General features: G+C 42.9%; 1 long non-coding RNA gene across 1 annotated transcript; it reads left to right on the top strand.

The window, feature by feature from the left end:
- Nucleotides 1–591: 591 nt before the first annotated feature.
- On the top strand, nt 592–2,257 carry LOC146650145 (uncharacterized). The gene is made up of 3 exons (XR_014908363.1): nt 592–786; nt 876–986; nt 1,763–2,257. It is a non-coding gene; the product is annotated as an uncharacterized LOC146650145 (long non-coding RNA).
- Nucleotides 2,258–10,265: the final 8,008 nt, after the last annotated feature.

Genomic DNA, 10,265 nt, shown 5'->3' with positions numbered 1-10,265 from the left:
CACGACTCAGTAATGCACTACAACATGTTATTGTTAATTGGGATTTATCATTACTCTGTTAATCACTGAGTTGATCAAAAATAAATCAATAATAAAAGATAAATACTATAAATATAAGAATTGTTGGGGGAAAACTCTGTAAAAGACCCAGGAGAAATAAAGACACAATGAGACAAGATCACTTTTTATGCTTTAACGTGCACACGGGTAAGCTGTTCAGAACAACTCACAACGTGTACAGAGGCTGGGCACTTTTTATAGGAAAGACAGTGAGAACAGGATAAGAAAATACAAAACAGATAAAATAAACAACTCCATATGTGGCGCTAGTCTCGTCAGCAGAGAGCTGGGAGAAAGCTGTGAGAGATAAAACAATCTAAAACAATATGTCCCAAAACAGTATGTCTTTGCTGAGAAAGTCTAAAAAGATAATTCTAAACTAATCTAACCATAGACAAAAGGGCATGCTTGCACATTTAAAAGAAGGTAAAGAAACATAGAATCATTTTTCCTGTAACAAGAATAAAACCCAAAGAGTATATTTAACACCCCTACTGGTTAGGAAGGAACAAGCCCCGCTTTCCCCTGCTCTGTACCGTCACGTGCTCAGACACAGAGAGAGACGGAGGTGCACGAGACCATCACTGATTTTCACCGCCAAGCTTTTCGCTGGAAAATAACTATTAACTTGATAAATTGAGCAAATATCCATACCGGAGATCTGCATGGACCTTGGAGAAACGGACCTGATTTATTGTGAACATTTCGGACCTTGAAACCATCGCGGTGAGTCAGAAGCTGTTAAGCTAACCTTGAAGCTAAAAAGCTAACAAGAAGTTAACAGGGAATATAATGGCCCGATTTCAATGTTGTAGATCTGCGCGGGAGCGGATGAAGTGGACAAGATCCTCTCTGAGAGTTGAACAAGATCCTCTCTGAGAGTTGAACAAGATCCTCTCTGAGAGTTGAACATTAGAAGTGTGCTGGTGAGTTAAACTGGGACTGGGCGAATCAGGCTAATTGAAAAGCTAACTAGCCTAATGCTCATAGCTGTAGCTGACCACGTTTTCACTGTGGGAGAACACACGGGGTTTCTCACTGAGTTCAGCCATTTTGAGCACTCAGCTTTGTGCTGATGATGTTCTAGTATTACTTGTTGAATATTAAATGCACTAAAATTAAATGATGGAATAAGTTAATGTTGATCTTAAAGGTCATGAATCTACTTTATTTTGTTACATTTGATGCTCGAGCGGCACTGGATAAGATAAGATAAGATAACCTTTATTAGTCCCACACGTGGGAAATTTGTTTTGTCACAGCAGGAATAGATAGATGTCCGTGTGTATTCTTACTGTGCTGATACGTTACCACATACTGTAAAACTACAGCCTGTGGGTTTTTGTATATTCTTTTGGTAATTTTATTCTGTACATTGAGTGTAAATAATATATTGCTTCATTGCTATGCAGTGTAAAGCAATGCTCCTGTAATTCAGTTAAAGGGCAATACTGTAAAAAAATAATCTACCATAGTTTATGGTTTATTTCTGATTTCTGATAGAAATGTGCACCTTGACGATAGAATAAGCTGATTGTGATTTAAAGATTGCATTCATGATTAAGATGCACTGTATAGACTATAGTTAGAAATTAGAATTAATGTTTTGTGCTTGTTTTGTTATAGCACTTACATTATTTACATATGGCCATGTATATCATTAGAGTGTGAACTGAATTAGTAATAGTCCTGTTGTTTACAGGCTAGGTTTTTTTATGGGATCGTGAGACCTGGATCTCTTCCTGACGAGGAAGATGGCGAGCCTTTCCCTTTGAACCGAACCGAACCACAGCCATTCTGAGTTGGCCCAGAAGGGCAGGTTGCTCTTCTCTCACGAACAATTGCAACAGTGCGGTAGGACGAAATCGCACCAATCACAAACTTTTGACCTGTTGGATTTGACTTGACTGAACACTGACTATTAAGCCGGCAAGACTGACATATCTGAGCTCAGCTAGGATTCTGACTGTTATTATTATTGCTGTCACTGTATTTTATTTTATGTTTTCATTCCTGTTCATAAAATGCTGTTAAATTGTTGCTAAATAGTTTAATACAATTCATAGCAACTTTACCTGTGGCTCCAGTCATTCTTCTCCACGCAACTCCCTTTATCCCTCCTGCGAATCTAGCTATTGGCCCATTCTCTCCATCTTACTTTAATTTCCCCTACCCTATCCTGTACTTGGCTACACTACTTTTTTCACCCGTGTCTGGGGACCCAGAGCAGAGATCCTTTGTTTACAGTAAGGATCAGCTGTTAGCGCTGCGTCCTGCAGCGGTACTGCCGGCGGACAGACCCGATATTCCCAGCGAGCTGAGGAGGAAAAGACGGGGGTGTCGTGCTGGGAAGGAGCGCCGTCGCCCGAGAAGGAGACGTTATCGACCATCTCTTCCTTCTGTAATTATTGGAAACGTAAGATCTTTGCCCAATAAGATGGATGAGCTCACGTCGCTAACCTGGTCACAGAGGGAGTACCGGCAATGTAGCATCATGATGCTAACGGAGTCGTGGCTAACATCGCTAACTCCGGACACAAGCGTGACACTACCGGGATTCCAGCTGCTGCGAGCGGACAGGACCAGAGACAGCGGTAAGAGGAAAGGAGGGGGACTGGCAGTTTTTGTGAACGACAGATGGTGTAACCCTGGGCACATCACTGTAAAAGAGCAACTCTGCAGCAGAGACATTGAGCTGTTAGCCGTTAGCATGCGTCCGTACTACCTGCCCCGGGAGTTATCGCGATAACAGCGTATGTCCCCCCCTCGGCCAACGCGGATGCAGCCTGTGACTCTCTCCACTCTGTGGTCAGCAGACTGCAAACACAATCACCGAGAGCCCTTCTCATAATATCAGGGGACTTCAATCATGCCTCACTGGACTCCACACTGCCCACCTTCACCCAGTATGTGACCTGCCCAACCAGAGTCAATAAAACACTGGACTTACTGGATGCCAATGCAGAAGAGGCATACAGTTCATCACCTCTCCCTCCCCTGGGCAGATCTGATCACAACCTGGTGCACCTTGTCCCTGTGTATGAGCCCTTAGTGCGCAGGGAGCCACCAGCCACCCGCACAGTACAGAGATGGTCAGAGGAGAGCGAGGAGGCTCTTAAGGACTGTTTTGAGTCGACTGTGTGGGAGGTGATTTGTGATGACCACGGAGAGGACATCGACAGCCTTACTACATGCATTACTGACTATATAAACTTCTGTGTGGATAACACTGTACCTACCAGGACTGTACGGTGTTTCTCCAACAACAAACCTTGGATTACCCCAGAAATTAAAACCGTCCTCAAGCAGAAGAGGAGGGCCTTCAAATCCAGAGACAAAGAGGAGTTGAAAAGGGTGCAGAGAGAGCTGAGGGGACTGATAAGGAATGGGAAGGAGAGCTACAGGCAGAAGATGGAGAACCAGCTTCAACAAAACAACGTTGGTGAAGTCTGGAGAGGCCTCAGAACCATCTCGGGCCACAAACAGCAGAACTCTCTGCCTGGGAGGGATGTGAGATGGGCAAATGAACTGAATCATTTCTTCAACAGATTTGACTCAGCCATGAGGCAGTCTGCAACATCGGCTGCAGACTCACCCACCCCCACTGCTGCTGTTCCACCTCAGACACTTCACACCTCCTCTATTCACCTTGCTCACTCCCCCCCACCCCCAACTGCAGCATCCAATACACACTCAACACAAGGCTCCAGCCTGTCTCTCTCAACCACCCAGGTTAGGAGGGAACTGAGGAGGATTAATGGCAAGAAGGCAGCGGGTCCAGATGGCATCAGCTCGAGGGTCGTCAGGTCCTGCGCGGACCAACTGTGTGGGGTGATGGAGCACCTCTTCAACCTGAGCCTGAGGTTGGGAAGAGTCCCACAGCTCTGGAAAACCTCCTGTGTTGTACCAGTGCCAAAGACTTCACGCCCCAAGGACCTCAACAGCTACAGGCCGGTGGCTCTGACATCCCACCTGATGAAGACCCTGGAGCGGTTGGTCCTGGCTCAGCTTCGGCGCCTAATAAGCTCATCACTGGACCCACTTCAGTTTGCCTACCAGCCTGGCATTGGAGCGGATGATGCCGTCATTCACCTCCTACATCGTTCCCTCGCTCACCTGGAGACCGCTGGAAGCACTGTGAGAATCATGTTCTTTGATTTCTCCAGTGCCTTCAACACCATTCTTCCCTCGGTTCTAAAGGACAAGCTGGTGAACTCTGGAGTGGACCATCACCTCACTACCTGGATCCTGGACTACCTCACCGACCGACCACAGTATGTGAGGACTCAGGGCTGTGTGTCGGACAGGGTCGTCTGCAGTACGGGGGCCCCACAGGGAACGGTTCTGGCTCCGTTCCTCTTCACCATCTACACTGCAGACTTCTCCCACAATTCCACCCAGTGCTTCCTGCAGAAGTTCTCTGATGACTCTGCAATAGTCGGCCTCATCACTGATGGAGATGACAAGGAGTACAGAGGTCTGACCCAAGACTTTGTGGACTGGTGCCAGCAGAACTACCTCCAGATCAACGCCAGTAAAACCAAGGAACTGGTGGTAGACTTCCGCAGGCACAAGCATTCTCCACTGCAACCACTGAACATCCAAGGTATGGACATTGAGGCTGTGGACAGCTACAGGTACCTTGGTGTTCATCTGAACAATAGACTGGACTGGACTCATAACTCAGACGCCCTCTACAGGAAAGGGCAGAGCAGGCTGTACCTGCTGCGGAGACTCAGGTCGTTTGGAGTGGAGGGCCCACTCCTGAAGACCTTCTATGACTCTGTTGTGGCTTCTGCTATCTTTTATGGTGTGGTCTGCTGGGGCGGCAGCATCTCTGCTGGGGACAGGAAGAGACTGAACAGGGTGATCCGAAGGGCCAGCTCTGTTCTAGGATGCCCTCTGGACCCAGTGGAGGTGGTGAGTGACAGGAGAACGGCGGCTAAGCTGTCATCCCTGTTGGACAACATCTCCCACCCCATGCAGCAGACTAGGGCTGCCACGATTTGTCGACTAGTCACGATTACGTCGACTATCAAAATCGTCGACGACTGATTTAATAGTCGACGTGTCGTTTGAAGCTTTGTAAGATCGCAAAAGACGCAGGAATAATAGCAGGATTTAAGAGTGTAATAACGGACTGAAACAGAAGATGGCAGCACAGCATGTACAAGGATGCCAGCTGCCGTTAAACCCCGAAGAAGAAGAAACAGCTGTGTCCCAGAATTCATAGCGCGGCCCAGCTTAGTTTCCAACAATGGCGGTAGCTAGTTAGTTTTAATATTACTCTTATTATTCTTTCTGGGTCACAAAATAAACGTTTAACATATTTTCAGGCGAGAATGTAGCTGTGTAAACCTCAAATATCGGCTCAGTTTATCAGGACACCACATATTTTCAAAAGCGCTCCGACGTTTTCGGAGACGTCTGTTACCCACGAGCTCGATAGCTAGCCGGGGGCTAGGTCACTAGCGCCGTGAGAACACCGGACTCCCGGCAAATTGTTTTCAAACCCACCGCCGTCTTTCGCGACTCAGGTTAAATATATATGAGTCACTTAGATAAATTAAAAATGTTGTTGTTTGGCTTTTTTTTTTTTTTTTTTTTGTATTTTATTTGTTCCTGAGTAAATCGGTTTGGCTGAGATTAAAGTTATAGTTTTTACACAGCTGAATAAACGTCAAGCAGACAGCTGATTATCAGAAGTGTGAGATGCTGGAGAATATACTCCGGTGTCCTGTTATATTTTAGATAGCAAGGAGTTTATTAAACTTTACCGAAACAATCTGCAAATTTCATTAAAATTGAATAAACTATCATCTTGTCTTTATTTTTAGTTAGCACCTTAAAAGCTTAAAGCTGTAAGCTAATGATAGTTACATAAGAGCAGATGCTGCTGGTGCAATAAGCTGTAGTTTTACGTCCAGTGGATGATGATCTGATTAGTCGACTAATCGCATAAATAATCGGTGACTAGTCGACTATCAAAATAATCGTTTGTGGCAGCCCTACAGCAGACTGTGACAGCACTGAGCAGCTCCTTCAGTGGGAGACTGCGGCACCCACGGTGTGGGACGGAGAGATTTCGCAGGTCTTTCCTCCCCACTGCTGTCAGACTCCATAATAAAGACTTTAACTGATCAAGCACACACATCCATACATATGCAATAATACTAAGTGCAATAATCCTTTCTGTCATCGTTGTATTTTTACTCAGTTGTATATAGTATTTGTATTTGTATTCTATTTTTATCTTATTGTATATTTATTTTATTCTACTGTATATAGTATTTTATTCTATTCTGTACAGTTGTGTACTGTATTTATTCTTATTGTATTCTAATTTTTGCCTCATAACTTTTGCACTGTCCACTTCCTGCTGTGACAAAACAAATTTCCCACGTGTGGGACTAATAAAGGTTATCTTATCTTATCTTATCTTATGTACATGTGGATACGGACAAACTGGCAGTCAGCTATCTGTCAGCTTGAACTGTGTGCTAAACACAGCTAAAGTGTTCTATGGCACAGCTCTGTGTCCTCCCATTTGGGGGTTCACTACTGCAAGTCCTGAGCCAAAATGGAGCCGCAAAATACACACAAATGTAGACGTGCACACAGACAGTACAGCCAGGCATATGTGCATAGAAATGAACACGCACACACCCTTTGTTGGTCCTGTTTGCCAAATCGTTGCTGGAACCACTCTTCACTACAGCACCTCATGGCCTGCTTCATCCAGCAGAGGACAGATGCTGCGTAGGAGAGTGATTTGGTGTTTTTTTATTTTTTGTCTGTGTGTTTGTGTGTGTGTCTCTGCAGTTGCATACGCCCGGGAGGCATTATGTTGAGGAGTATGCTCTCCCACCCCTTTCGGCGGAGTGAGACAGCCGGCCTAGCAGAAACAGGATGGGCTAGTTTAGCTCAGGGCCACTGACATCTTATTAATCAAACCATTCAGTGACACACACACACACACACACACACACACACACACACACACACACACACACACACACACACACACACACACACACACACACACACACACATCTGCCAGCCTCTTAGCCATCTCCTCTTGCTGCTCCACAGTGGCCTCCCTTCAGTAAATAACACCATTTATTATCTATGTGAAGTCCCGAAATCAACTCCATGGAATAGATCGGCCGTATTGGTGAAAGCAAGCAGATTCAATGCATGTGCTGAATTTGACCAGAAGCTGCTGTTTCTGGCATGCAGCATAAATGCTAATATGTAAATGTTACCTTCAGTGCTTCTTCTGAATCAATCTTTAGTTCTCCAGGTTTTTCTCTCAGCTTCTCAGTACAGTCGCATCCACAACATGTACAATATGTTGCATGATGATGTTTTACACAATTATTATCTACATTTAGCTGAGATTTAGGTTATATCTTAAAGTATTTTTCAGAGAAATGTAAAAAAAAAAAAAAATAGCAGTCATGCTAGGAGTCCGATGTGGTTATACTTGGTGCTGTGCCATACTGCAAATTTTGGTTAACTTATATGTATGCAGTCTGTTATGACTTATTAGGTGAAGCATCATTAATGTACTAATTTTGAACAAATTTTAATGAAAAGGAAACAGATCTTTCATCTTTTCACGTATTTTCAAACTGGGATTTTTGGAGACCTGGAATGTAAATGTTCCCGTCTCCAAAGCACTTTGGGTGAACTTTTGTTTAAATGTGCGATAGGCTATAAATAAAATAGGCCGTGACAGTCATCACAAAAGAAGTTCACACTCAACAGAAAAGTCTTTAGGAGTCAGTAAGCAGGGCAGTAAATATCTGCACTAAACTGAATGACAATACATCTAATAGCTGCTTATATACTATATTTCTGCCTGGACCATAACTGCTATTATGTATCAATCTTTAGCCTTTGATCTATTTCTCGTATTTTCATGTACATATTTTCTATTTCTAATTTAAATCATTCTAACTGACAATTTTGGGTCAACTCTTTATATTAGACGTGATTTTAATGCATTATGTTTTCTTGTACATGTGAAACATGCTTAAACTGACGATTCATTCATCTTCCTCTTTGCTAACATTTGCTCGATCAACACCAAAAACATGGATATCTGTCTTCTGTTCAGTGCAGTAGCTGCCATTATTGTGCTGCTCTTCTTAAAAAGCATTAAATTTAAAAATTTAAAAGCGTTAAAAAAAAAAAACTCCCGACAGAGGACTAGTTCTGCATGGAAGGGTCTATTTTTCACAAGTGGAAGAGTGCACGTCTACCCCTCTGCAATGAAATGAAATGCTAATCATTTTGGGCCAGTTTATTCTGGTATTCAGTTTGAGCTTTTAAAGCAATTATGTGTATGCAGCTACTAATATTGCCACAAAATATTCACTAATTTACAAAACTGCCTTTAATGACCTACTAAAGCAGATATATTACACAGATAGTTAAATCAGTAAAAATGATATTGCAAGTTCTCCACCGTCTGTCATGTCTCATTGTAAAGAGTTTTGCCAGCTTGAGATTCATAAGTCATCAGTCTGTACTTAAAGCTGCATAATGACGTGCTGGAAATGAAAACCAAAAACATAAGATGGCAAGTGGACCACAAACTGCACGTCTGCCAAGCAACAAGCATCTGTGCGAAGCTATTTTAATGCATGGTGCAGACTCCTAGTAAGATTCATATCTGTATTTTTGGCTTGAAAAACTCAGACCTTTAAGTTCTTGTACTCAACTATCCACTGTTTATTTTGTTGTATGGTTTGTGTCATACACAGAGGATCCTGATTGAATCTAAATCATATCAACAATATAAAATCTATTTTCTTTCCCATCTCTGTCTCTGTCTCCTTCAGTCATCACAGGATGCACAACCACCCGCCTCCCAGCCTCAGCCTGAGACTTCCACCTGCATGCATCACAGTAAGCTGATGTTAGATGAATGATGAGGTATGTGTGGTGGGTTTCTGTCAGACATAACACAGTCTGAAGGTCAATTTTCGTTTCATCAGACCACATATTTTGTGTCATGCTCTCAGAGCTTTAACATGATTTCTTTTCTCTTAAACTGTTGGCCTGCTGTGTTGGGTCTGTGGTTGTCTTCTTAGCCGAGGTCCTTCACACTCGATTACTGAACTTCATAACACAGGAAGAGACAGGAAGCTTTTTTATATTGATGGACTGTTCTTGTTGGCATTTTTTTTCCTGGTCCAAATAAGTCTTATGTGGTGAATCGATTCATCATTCCAGACTAAAATCCACTGACTTTTCCTCTGGTTTCTCCAGCTGAACTTTCGAGCACTTTCCTTATAAAACGCTGTTTTTACTGTTTTTTCTTGCAATAAATATAAACAACGATAGTATTCAGGAAAAAAAATAAACATTGCATATTTTTATCACAACTCTGGTTTTACGTGCCCTATCAACACAATTTAAAAACTGGTATAAAGTCCACACATTTTCCGTCAGTTGTTCCGTCTGTCCTGCTCACATCTCCAATGGTTGTACACGTTGTCATTAACGTAACTTCACTCTACATCAGCCACGCTGCTTTGCTAGCTAAAACACCGGTGTCGGCACATAAGGACGCTGTCATAGCCTGTCAACAACGTTGATTAGCTGCGTATATACGAATGTGAATCGCATCATTGGCTGGACTATGGGATAAGGTGGCATTGTTCTAATCCCATACTGGAGCAGCCAGTCACTTACTGACTCACACTGCAAAACAGAATTGCTAACGAATTTATTTTAATTTCAATTCAGGTTAGATTTTTTTTTTTTTGTGTGCGCAATGCAGATTTTCTGTGCGCAGAGACTGTGCCAACAGTGCGCAATTGCGCATGCGCGCAGCTTAGAGGGAACATTGGCTTAGAGGGAACTGTAGGTGTGGATTATTTTTTTCACTTTGCAGTCATTTCAGTCACATTAGTGTTGCTTTTTTTTTCTTCTGGTTATCATTCTTTGGAAATTTAAAGATATACACAAGCTGTTTGTCAAATTCTAGCTTTCAGGCAAGATGTGTTTGGAGGATGAAGGCATGGCTAACCTGCTTACCTTAGGCTGTATCACCAAATGGTGTACTAACTAGTTTAGTTAATTCAGTAAAACTTCACTTTTTAATTCAGTCGTTCTTTAACATGTATAAAGGTTTAAAAAAAAAAAGAAATCTTAGCCTTTCCTTTAAATGTAACTAATTATTCTTCATTGCT

This window comes from Rhamphochromis longiceps, linkage group LG17 (genome assembly GCF_057381845.1).
Source record: "Rhamphochromis longiceps isolate RC_006_pf linkage group LG17, R_longiceps_female_GT1.1, whole genome shotgun sequence".
In the NCBI taxonomy this organism is placed as follows: Eukaryota; Metazoa; Chordata; class Actinopteri; order Cichliformes; family Cichlidae; genus Rhamphochromis; species Rhamphochromis longiceps.
The sequence above is the reverse complement of the archived record's forward strand: the minus strand, read 5'-3'. Positions and strand labels throughout refer to the sequence as shown.